The sequence below is a fragment of the Sapajus apella genome, unplaced genomic scaffold (genome assembly GCF_009761245.1).
Source record: "Sapajus apella isolate SASKATOON/1434 unplaced genomic scaffold, GSC_monkey_1.0 scaffold63, whole genome shotgun sequence".
Taxonomy (NCBI): Eukaryota; Metazoa; Chordata; class Mammalia; order Primates; family Cebidae; genus Sapajus; species Sapajus apella.
The window spans coordinates 11,579,959-11,592,636 of NW_022437003.1; the positions used below are offsets into that span (position 1 = coordinate 11,579,959).

At 42.8% G+C, this 12,678-nt stretch overlaps 1 protein-coding gene across 15 annotated transcripts in view; it reads right to left on the reverse strand.

The window, feature by feature from the left end:
- Positions 1-12,678, reverse strand: part of PHACTR1 (phosphatase and actin regulator 1) — a 586,592-nt gene that overhangs the window by 45,499 nt on the left and 528,415 nt on the right. The gene's annotated exons all lie outside the window — the stretch shown is intronic.

A 12,678-nucleotide genomic window follows, 5' to 3' on the forward strand; every position in this document is an offset into this window, starting at 1 on the left:
TGCAACCTCTGTCTCCCAGGTTCAAGCAATTCCGCCTCAGCCTCCCGGGTAGCTGGGATTACAGGTGCCTGCCACCACACTCAGCTAATTTTTTTTTTTTTTGGCATTTTTACAGAGACAGGGTTTCACCATGTTGGCCATGCTGGTCTCAAACTCCTGACCTCAGGTGATCCACCCACCTTGGCCACCCAAAGTGCTGGGATTACAGGCATGAGCCACTGTGCCCAGCTTAGCCACTATGCATTTTAGTGTAGTTCATAACCCTGACTAGAAAGATGTAATCTTCTGGGGCCTTTAACACACTAGACCAGCCATCCCCAACCTTTTTTGCACCAAGGACTGGTTTCATGGAAGACAATTTTTCTATGTTTTTCCATGGATAGGGGTATAGGGGGAAGGTGGTTTCGGGGGTGGGGGTGATTCCACCTCAGATCAGGCATTAGTTAGAATCTCATAAGGAACATGCAACTTAGATCCCTTGCATGCAGTTCATAATCGGGTCGTGCTCCCATGAGAATCTAATGCCGCACCCTGATCTGACAGAAGGCAGAACTCAGGCAGCAATGCTTGCTCCCACCACTAATCTCCTGCTCTGGGGCCTGGTTCCTAACAGGCTACAGACTGATACCAGTCCACAGCCTGGGGGTTGGGTACCCCTGCATGAGCATGGCCAAAAGGCTACAAAGAGTAATACTGATAGACCACCATCAGTGAATCAAACCTTTAAAAATGATACAGTCTGAGGAACTGCGGATGACAAGGGAGGATGGAAGATCTAACTTCTCGTCCTCCTCTTACTCTTCATCATCCTCATCATCCTGAATATCTAGAAGGGGTTATAGCTGATGCATCGGCTTTGCTTAGTTGGCACACGATTTTCATGTTTGCAGAGTGCTTTTTATGCCATATTTCCCTCTGCTGTGGCTTCCAGCCTTTTGCCTCTTGCTTGTGTTTTAGCCCACACGTGCAGATTAGACTTTTGGTGGCTCTGCAGTCAGATCAGAGCTGCACAGGTGTGGCTGCAGCTGTGAGTTCCTCCACTTATGGCAGCTAAAGGCATGCTTCTCCCAATATGAGTTATTGTCCTGTCTACTAATTGGCCTTACAGTGATGATTTATCTCCTCTAACAGGGTCCCTCACTTCAGGGCTTTGTGATCACCTCAATATGAGGATAAACGTGATCACACACAAGAGACCAGAATCTCCCCATAAATCAACTTTATTTGCCAAACAGGCAGTCTGACAGATTTTATAGAAATGATGAGTTTTCATGTTCAAAGCACATTCCATATAATTTTACAAATACCTTGATGCTATATTATAAATAAATTAGTACATAGAGATCACTTAATATATGATATACATTTATGATACGTTTTAACTAATTTCTTAGGTAGCCCACAGCTGACATTTACATGGTGTTTTTCATTGTTTTGTTTTAAATGGATGAGTTCATTTTATTTTTGCCTAGACAAGGCTATATGCATTTACGGTTTCCTCCCGGGAACTGCCTGAGCATATCCCAGTGGTTCTGTTTGCTGACTGTGTGATGAGAATCAGATTTCACAGGCTGTGGCCCCAGATGGCTCTGTTCATTAAGAACTGTGAACAGAGAGGGAAACTTGACAGAGAACCACCACAGAGTGAGGACCAAGACTGGTCAGCAGAGATGCTTCAAGGATGTGCTGTACAGATGGGGCAGGCTTCGGGGAGAAGCTGCCAACTCACAGTTCCATGAATACAAAGGCAGTGCTGAGTAACTGAAGGAGGGTGTGCTGAGGGCTTCATCTGAAATGCCACATTAACCAGGCTTCTTTGGGTAGAACGGGCAGGTGGCAAATTCATTGGTTGAATGGAATTTGTAGAAGGTAGCTCCTTCATAATGTAATTTTAAAAATTTATTATTATTTTTTAAAGAGGCAGGGTCTCACTATGTTGCCCAGGCTGGAGTGCCATGGCTATTCACAGGTGTGATCATCACACACTACAACCTCGAAGTCATGGCCTCAAGTGATTCTCTAGGCTCAGCCTCCTGAGCAGCTGGGACTACAGGTGTGTGCCTAGCTTCCACAATGTTAGGTTAATGCATAGGAAGATGCAATTACCTGTCTTGGCATCTTTTAAGAGGGAACTTGGGGCGGGCATGGTGGCTCATGCCTGTAATTCCAGCACTTTGGGAGGCTGAGGCAGGTGGATCACCTGAGGTCAGGAGTTCAAGATCAGTCTGCCAAAGTGATGAAACCCCATCTCTACTGAAAATACAAAAATTAGCCGGGCATGGTGGCAGGTGCCTGTAATCCCACCTACTTGGGAGGCTGAGGCAGGAGAATCTCTTGAACCTAGGACGCCAAGGTTGCAGTGAGCTGAGATTGCACCACTGCACTCCAGCCTGGGCAACAAGAGCAAAACTCCACCTCAAAAACAAAAGAGGGAATTTGATAAGTTACAATATGAAGATGCGCAAAACAAGGAAAATCCTAACAGTCAACAGAAGGGTTGGGTTTGCAGAAGAAGTTTCAACACACTGATGACCTGTCTGCACCCACTGTTTATCTGTCTACCTATTTCTTTTTAAAGGAACTAGTAAGGCTGTCCATTTTGAATAACTATTGTTTTAATGAGTTGAAGGGCATAGAAAATCAAATTTTCATGATCACACTTCCTAAAATAGAAGTGTATTCACTTACATTTCAAAGGAATTGCTTTTAGAATTAGAGGGAAAGTGATTTTCTAGAGGGAAAGTGATTTTCTAGGGTTGTATCTTTGGATGCTTTTCTGTTTACATTCTGCCTCACAATTACTATTTAGTCAGGCATTTATGCAATTTTTGAGGCCATTATAAAAATCTTGGCATCCCAAGAGGAGTGAAATAAACATCATGGAGATAAGTAAAATGACTTACTCCTATTAGCATTTTGCATGAGATTTGAGGTGTTTGGCCAGTGAACAAAGATACATGGGACATGTGAAGAACAACTGTACTGCAGATTTCTCAGTTGTAATCTCGTTCTGCTATTTAAATATTCAGGTCCATGTGCAAGCTCTGTATAGGGGCTACAGAAAAATCATATCCTATCAAGCCTGAAGCCAAATTTGGCGGGTAAGGGAGAAGGAGCACTATATACAATGGAAATCACTCTACAGACTAGAAATGCCAACTTCACCACTGAAGCAAAGAACAGATAATTTTTAATAAGTATAGATGATTAGAGTTTCACTTATCCTTTGAAAGGCAGAATCACAAGAATAGGCCAACTCTAACTTAAGGTACCAACAAAAGAATTTTCCAGAGTGCCTTCCTAGTTTTCCAGATGAGACTGGGCTCAATTGTAATGAACCATCAGCCATCCATACAGGGAAACATCTTTCATTTGCACATTTAATTTCAGTGTTCTTTTGGCTAAGTGGAATCAAGGAAGTTAATGGTACCCATGAGAGAACATATCTATGGGAGAATTCAAGGATTCCTTTTACATGGGCCTTCGGATAACTGAATATGTTTTTTAAAGATTTCACTCAAAACCTCTACATTACTTATTTACTTATTTTTCTTTTGAGAAAATCAACTAAGATATATCATTTGCCAACAAACAACTGGCCTGTTTCTTCCAGTAAAAAGTGATGTGTTTCTCCCTGTCTTTGAGAGAGATTCATTTTAAGCACTGTCTAGTTAGAGGACTTTATTTCAAATCCTAGTTTGTCATAAGTTACTATGTGAACTTGGCTAGTAGTATAGCCTCTATCAGTTGTTTTCCTGTGAAATTAAGGCTAGACTCAGTGATAGTAAATGTCCATTTAAGTTCTAAAATGTTCTAATTCTATTACACTCTCGGATCGTAATCACACAGTTGTGGGTGAAGAAAGTCACCAAAGAGTTGGGATAATTGGCTAGCTATCTGCAGGAGACTGAAACTGGACCCCCTCCTCACACCATATACAAAAATCAACTCAAGATAGATTAAAAGACTTAAAAGTAAAACCTAAATCTATAAAAACCCAGAAGATAACCTAGGAAATGGCACTGTCAACACAAGACCTGGCAAAGATTTCACAAAGATGCCAAAAGCAATTGCAATGAAAACAAGAATTGACAAATGGCGCCTCATTAAACCAAAGAGCTTCTGTACAGCAAAAGAAACTGTCAACAGAGTACACAGACAAATCTACAGAACGGGAGAAAATATTTGCAAATGATACATCCAACAGAAGTCTAATATCCAGCATCTCTAAGGAACTTAAATTTATAAGCAAAAACCAACCCCATTAAAAAGGACATGAACAGACACTTTTCAAAAGCAGACATACATGTGGCCAACAAACAAGAAAAAATGCTCAACATCATCAATCATTAGAGAAACACAAATCAAAACTGCGTATCATCTCACACCAGTCGGAATAGCTATTATTAAAGAGTCAAACCATTATAGATGCTGGCGAGGTTGTGGAGAACAGAGAATGCTTATACTCTGCTGGTGGGACTGTAAATTAGTTCAGCCACTGTGGAAAGCAGTTGCTATTTCTCAAAGAACTTAAAACAGAATTACCTATCAACCTTGCAATCCCATTACTGGATATATACCCAAAGGAATAGAAATCATTCTACTATAAAGACACATGCACATGTATGTTCATCGCAGCACCATTCACTGCACACAGTGAAGACATGGAATCCACCTAAATACCCACCAATGGCAGACTGGATTTAAAAAAAGGTGGTGGTACATATACACCATGGAATACTATGCAGCCATAAAAAAGAATGAGATCATGTCCTTTGCAGTAACACGGATGGAGCTGGAGGCCATTATCCTAAGCGAACTAACACAGGAACAGAAAACCAAATACCGTATGTTCTCACTTATAAGTGGGAGCTAAAAATTGAGTACACATAGACACAAAGAAGAAAACAACAGACACCGGGGCCTATTGAGGGTGGAGGGTGGGAACAGGTTGAGGATCAAAAAACTACCAAACTACCTATCAGGTATTATGCTTATTATCTGGGTGACAAAATAATCTGCATACCACACCCCTGCTATAGGCAATTTACCTCTATAAGAAGTCTGCATATGTACCCTTGAACCTAAGTTCTTTTTTTCCTTTTAAAATAAACTCATCAAAGAACCTCCAACAAGTCATAGGCCCAAAATCTACACAGTGACAAAAATCTCTAAGCCAGTCTCAAAGTCCTAGACCAGGTATGTGAACATTCCATGCAGTAAAATTGCCTTTTAACCAAGGTTTGGGCTATTATTTAGATGCTTTATAAAATGATTTAAATCAGAGTTTATTCATTGCCTCCTGGAAAGTTCACAAGTGACTGAGAGATCCTTTCATAGTAAAATTATGAGAGAAATGACACATCTCTGCGGCTGTTTTAAGCTTGTAAGTGGTTAAAAGTTTGTAGAAATATAAAAAGAACATCTTGCAAAAAAGTGATCTGACAACTCAAGTTGAAGTTGTTCACATTAATGCACAGGTTTAAGGGAAAAGAAACCTCTGAGTCAGATGTTTAGATTATCCATTGTTTATATTATCAGAGCCCTGACTCATTCCCATTTTTTTTCTTTTATTTTTGAGAGGGAGTGTTGCTCCTCTAGCCCAGGCTGGAGTGGAATGGCACACTCTCGGCTCACTGCCACCTGTGCCTCCCAGATTCAAGTGATTCTCCTGCCTCAGCCTCCCAAGTAGCTAGGATTACAAGTGTGTGCCACCACACTTGGATAATTTTGTATTTTTAGGAGAGATGGGTTTCTACGTTGGCCAGGCTGGTCTCAAACTCCTGATGTCAGGTGCTCCACCTGCCTCGGCCTCCCAAAGTGCTGGGATTACAGGTGTGTGCCACCATGCCTGGCTCAATTTTGTATTTTTAGTAGAGACGAGGTTTCACCATATTGGTTAGGCTGGTCTCGAACTCCTGACCTCAAGTGATCCTCCTGTCTCGGCTTCCCAAAGTGCTGGGATTACAGGTGTGAATCACTGTACCTGGCCTCATTCCCATTCTTTTGGGAACATTTTAAAGGAAAAAAAATGGCAAGAGAAATAATCTAAAATACATTCGCACTCATAAAAGAATTTGCTACAGAAAGGACTGCAACTTCCCCACGGAACTTGCTGCATCTTTTCCAGATGAAACCAGAGAACAGTAAGCATACTGTGACTCACTCATCTAAACCTGAGAAGCATAATTATCTAGCTACCTTTTAAATAACACCCACTACAACACTATGCTCGCAATTGGTGCTTAATCAATAGTTTCCAGTTGAATCAATTAGTTGGAGCTGAGGTTCCCATAGCCTCCCTTAGTAACTTGTTTCCATGGAAATTTAACCTTAAACTCACATAAACTCATTCAGGCTCAAAGCCCACTGTTCCTTTTTTGGATTTCTCAGTTATACTTAAGCTAGTTTTTCCTTTTAGCAAAAGCAATGTTGATTTTGGGTCTGTTTTCTCTAATTGATATCATTTTGATTTCTGTAAGTTGCTTTACTCAACTTAACCTGAGGCACAAATTCAGTGATAGAGACCAGAGACATTAGTGACCTCCACATACTGGGCTCCAAGACCGACTCCTCCGGGAATCCACGTGATATGCTCCATTCAGATGTACTGCCTGCCCCTGAATTCTAACTGCTAATAGAAAAGTCCTTCAATCACGTCTCTTATAGCTGTGACAGTCTCTTTTACATGACTGCAAGAACCATTACCTAAAGACCAATGGCAACGGTAGGCTCAGTGGAATTGTGGAAAAGGACTTTCATGCTCATCAAACACTGCATGTGCTTCTCTGTGTTTTCCACACTCCCTTGAAGTGAGATTGGGTTCCTGTGAACAGAAGTGATGTGTGTGCCTCCTCTACCAGCTCTTCCCTTGCTATTGAGATTGGAGCCATGTGTTCTAGAAGTGTGTAATGGCTACTTAATGGATCAAGGTTACCAGATCCACATTAGGGTTAACTCCAGTGAAAAATAAACCTTTGCTGCTTTAGGTGACTGGGATTGCAGATTTGCCTGTTAGGGCAACTAGCAATACTTATTTTTTACTTTTTAATTTTTTTTTTTTGAGACAGAATCTCACTCTGTTGACCACACTGGAATAAGGCAGTTGTGCAATCTCAACTCAATGCAACCGCCGCCTCCCAGGCTCAAGCGATTCTCCTGCCTTAGCCTCCCAAGTAGCTGAGATTACAGGCCTGTGCCACCATATCTGGCTAGTTTATTGGCATTTTTAGTAGAGATGGGGTTTCACCTTATTGGCCAGACTGGTCTTGAACTCCTGACCTCAAGTGATCCACCTGCCTTGGCCTCTCAAAATGCTAGGATTACAGGTGTGAGCCACTGCACCTGGCCAGGATTACTTATTCTAATAAAAGTTTAGAATGATGCAGTATTCATATGTAACAGGAGACGGAACAAACTAGCATTCATTATCTACTACAATTGTGAGACTCACTTGGTGCTCTGGGTGACCTTGTGTGGAAGGTCCACCTTACAGGTGTGGAGACTAAGGCTTGACAGGGGCCCAGCTAGTAAATGGTGAAGAGCTTTCAAGCTCAGGTCCAGCTCCAAAGTCTTTGATTGCTCTTCTTACTAGCCCATTGCTTCTCAAACTTTAGTGTGCATCAGAATCATGCTGGTTAAAATGCAGATTCCTGCACACCACCCACCGTCCCCCCGGCAAGAATTTCTGATTCTAGGTCTGGGTGGGGCCTGAGAATATGCATTTCCAACAAATTCCTAGGGGATGCTGATGCCATTGGCCCAAGGACCATACCAGGAGAACCACTGTATTGGACCTCTGTTCCCCACATTGCAAGAGGCACAGGTATTACTGAAATGCAATAAAAAGCCCAGTTAAGCCCAAGACAAAAGAACATCTCCTTCTTCTTATTCATTCTATGCCTTCTCTCCAACTGGAGGACATTTGCACGTACAAGCTTGACCCACTGGTCTACAACTCTGCATTCCACCAGGATACCTACCAAACCATAGGTCCCTGGGAGGGAAGTTCTGTTCAACATAAAAGCTAAACCAAACTAAACTTTTTTTTTTCCAGAGAGTTTGCCAGAAATAGGAAAACCCTGGATTTAGAAGATGTGCTTCTCTTTGCCCCGATCATCTCTAAGATCATTGGTTCAGTTTCCTCATCTACAGAATGGGATTCCCCATAGCAGCCACCTAGATGAGTTGCTGATGGGGAAACACTTTATCTACAGCAACAGGCTTTAAAGTTATATATGGCGTGTATCAGGGATCTTCACCATGAGAGGTCTTTAAATGTAGATGGGCTAATTCTTCTTTCACTTAGCCAAATATCCTGGCCAGGTATGGTGGCTCACACCTGTAATCCCAGCAGTTTGGGAGGCTGAGGTGGGTGGATCACTTGAGGCCAGGAGTTTGAGAACAGCCTGACCAACATATCAAAACCTCATCTCTTCTAAAAATACAAAACTTAGCTGGGTGTGGTGCTTGCCTGTAGTCCCAGCTACTCAGGAGGCTGAGGCATGAAAATCACTTGAAACCAGGGTGGAGGTTGTAGTGAGCCAAGATCGCGCCAATGCACTCCAGCCTAGGCAACAGTGAGATTGCATCTCAATCAATCAATACCCTAAGGAACACAGCCTTGCTTTCTACCACCTGCTTAGATTAACCACAAACAAAAGCAATCATTGGGGAAAATCACCTGAGAACAAAAAGGGGCTGTGAGTAATAAACAGCTCAGTCTTTGAAGCTTCCTCTTCATCTACCCTAAGAGCCTCTTAAAATGTGACCACGCAGCCCAGAAGATTCATCCATTCCCTGCTTAGTCTGTAGTTGAGTATAGCTGTGCTCTCCCCATGCCCTGCACTCAAAATTTGAAATGCTGCTGGAATAATCAGTCATTTAAAAAAGCTATGAAATATAAAACAAAGTAAGACTCACAGCCTCCAAGAACGGCCCTTTTTTTTTTTTTTTTTTTTTAAAAAAAAAAACCTTTGCAAGTTTAAACAGATCAATTCTGTTCCCACTGGGTAAAAGGCAGCTCTTTGTCCACCACACTTACTGTATCACTCAAAAATGTACAAGCTGCTGGGGCAGCCTCGAGTCACAGACGCAGAGAACGAGAGGTGCTCCCCGACATGGCTCTGCTCCTCAGTAGGCAGTACTGGGCTTGCAGACCGTGCCTCCTCTCTTCCTGACACACAAGCACGCACATACACACCACAGTCAAGGCTCAGAAACTGTTCTGGCAACAGGACATCAAGAGTTCAGTCTTTGCTGCAGTTCTTAACAGCTAGAGGCTGGGGTGAGAGGGCAAGAGGCTGTGCATGTCCCTGCAAGGGCTCTGGGACATGTTCAATGGCCGTAGAGCCCTGTGATGGCTGAATGCCAGAACCTTTACATCTGTGGTTTTGAACTTTTATTCTACCTCCTTCCAATGCACCTTGCTCAAATCTTCTTATCCAGACAGCGTTCTCATCTTCCATTGATTAAAAAAAAAAAAAAAAAAGCCCCAGTGAACATGTGTTTTTTTTTTTTTTTTTTTTTTAACTTTCCATCAGACAGGTGGTACTACAGCCTGGTCTCATCTGAGCGCCTTTCAGGAGATGTCAGCATTCCTGAAGGGCTCTCAGAAGGATTTTCTATTGCGTGTAGTGAGTTCATAAAAGGTGTCAGATGAGCTGAAAGCAGCTTAGCTACTTGAAGAGTCCATGCATGTGTGGCACAAATGTTGTAGGACTCAATAAACACATTCAAGTCATGCTCATCCTGGCCTGACTTGTTCCCATCACACACTTTCAGTTTGGTGGCTGGTGTCTTCCTTCAGTTTTATGAGAGGTCTCGGAATCCTCCCAGTTTTAAGGGAAGTCTCCCTGGCCTGAGCCACTCCCACCCAGGCTTTGTGGATGTGAAGATCAGCAACCATCAGGGCTCTCTTTCCATGTCTCTCCTGTGCTCTCTAAGCTGTGTCCCACTTCCTGCTCCTCCACAGCCGAGATGAGGATGATGATGATAATGTCACACAACCACAAGGACCAAGCCTACAAGGGTGGCCCCCAAAACTTCACTCTAGTCTATTTTGCTTCCTTTTATCTTTGGAGTGGTAATTCACAGTGACATGTATCCAGGGACACTAAGTAAGTCCAAGTTGAATTGAATTCATAGAGCCTTTGATTGTTATTCCTATTTTTAGAAAGTGTTTCTGCAGCAACAGAAATTACCTAGCCTGGGGAGATGCCAGCTCACACTCAGCATTAGTCCTTAGACTCCCAGGGAGATGCTGTTTACCACTTTGGAGCTGGGTGTCGGTGTGTCAGACTCACCGCACAAATTTTCCCCAACCATAAACACTATGCAAGCTGCATTTACAAGTCGAGATTACTGTATTTTATTGCCTGTGCTACAAGCATAAAACAATGGATTTCAGTTTTCTGTCTTGAACATTGTATCATGATTTAAAGCAGCACATAATCCTTGGTACATATTATTTCATATTCTGCTTGTGGTGACAATGGTGTAGACTATTTCGGAGTATAAAATACAGATTTAGGATACTTTTTCTATCTAGCATATTATGAAATTCTAAATAGAGTAACATACTAGGTTTCATGGAGATGATCAGACTATTACCTCACTATCTCACTGTCCGCGCTTGCCAGCTTTTTAAGTCATGGTAATGACAAAACAGCGAGGAGGAGAGAATAGAGGAAGAATTTTGGTCACTTTCAAAGGAGAAAACTACATCTGATCTACCACATGGGGCTTAGTGCCAGTTTCTATGCCTTAAGTGTAGATTTAAGCAATTTTTTGTGATGGAGTTTTGCTCTTGTTGCCCAGGCTGGAGTGCAATGGTGCAATCATGGCTCACCGCAGCCTCTGCCTCCCGGGTTCAAGCAATTCTCCTGCCTCAGCCTCCCAAGTAGCTGGGATTACAGGCACCCCCCACTACGCCTGGCTAATTTTTTATACTTTTAGTAGAGACAGAGTTTCGCCATGTTGGTCAGGCTGGTCACCAACTCCCTGACCTCAGGTGATCCGCCCGCCTCAGCCTCCCAAAGTGTTGGGATTATAGGCGTGAGCCACCGCGCCTGGCCTACTAGGTGCTTTAACCTTAAACTCTTCCGATTCCCATGCTGTGGATGTTAAGGAAAAGAAAGCAGTGAAGCTACTTCACCAGCTTTATGCAAGTTAATGTGCTCTTCAGGAGTCACTTGTAGACATTCTGCAGCAACCTAATTAAATTCCTAAAACCGAGAGATCTGGAACAAGTGTTCATTTTTAAGAATACGGCATACTGATTAACAATTCATCCACACAAATAAGTCATGCACCTCATAACCACCTCTTGGTTAATGATGGACTGCATATGAGACTGTGGTTCTATAAGCTTATAATGCTGTATTTTTATTCTACCTTTTCTATGCACAAATACCACTGTGTTACCACTGCTGCAGTATTCAGTAACAGTAACATACCGTACAGGTTTGTAGTCAAGGAGCGATAGGCTCTATCATCTAGGTTTGTGTAAGTACACTTCGTGATGGCCACACAATGACAAAATTGCCTGACATTTCTCAAAATGTAATCCCATTGTTAAGCAATGTGTGACTGTACACTCAAGCTAATTTGGATTCTACAGATGCTAGTTTTAAATTGCTACTGATATACACGTGCACATGCTCACATTTACGTTTACAACACACCTACTATTCCTGTCTCATTGGCATGTGCAGGACGTGCACACAGGCTTCATGAATATCCTATAAATAGGATAAACACCATCCAGGTCCAAGATTTAAAACAGGTGGCCCAGGACTCAGATGGAGTCATTGGGCTGAATTCAGTCCACAAATATACATTTTTGCCTATCTCATTTTTTTAAAGGGTCTCATTCTACTGTTCAGGCTGGAGTGCAGTGGCACAATTATAGCTCACTGCAGCCTTGACCTCCGGGGCTCAAGGGATCCTCCTACCTTAGCCTCCCAAGTAGCTGGGACTACAGGTACACGCCACTGTGCCAATTATTTTTCGTTTATTTATTTATTTTGAGACAGAGTCTCACTCTGTTGACAGGCTGGGGTGCAGTGGCATGATCTTGGCTCACTGAAACCTCTGCCTTCCAGTTTCAAGTGAGTCTCCAGCCTCAGTTTCCCAAGTAGCTAAGACTACAGGCATGCGCCACCATATCCACCTAATTTTTGTATTTTTAGTAGAGACAGGGTTTCACCATGTTGGCCAGGATCTCTTGACCTTGTGATCTGTCTGCCTTGGCCTCCCAAAGTGCTGGGATTATAGGTGGGAGCCGCCGCACCTAACCTCAATTTTTAAGAATTTGTTTTGTCAACCTGGGGTCCGTGTTGCCCAGGCTGGGCTGAGACACCTGGGCTCAAGTAATCCTCCAACTCTGGCTTCCCAAATTTCTGGGATTATAGGCGTGAGCCACTATGCCAGTCCTATAAGGTCTCAAAAATGGAAAATCTCATTTTAAAAATCCAGATTATTTTCTTCAGAAGAGCTAACAAACTAGTCCTTCCTTTTTCGCAAAACAACAGGGGGTTGAAGCTGAACGGTGATGGCCTCTTGACACAAGGGTGGACTTTTCATCTTGGCCCTGTTCCCAACACTCCCTATTCATCTCCTCACTGTCAGCTTCACTTCGGTGCAGTATCTTTCAGTCCCCACATGCATCTGGAGTCA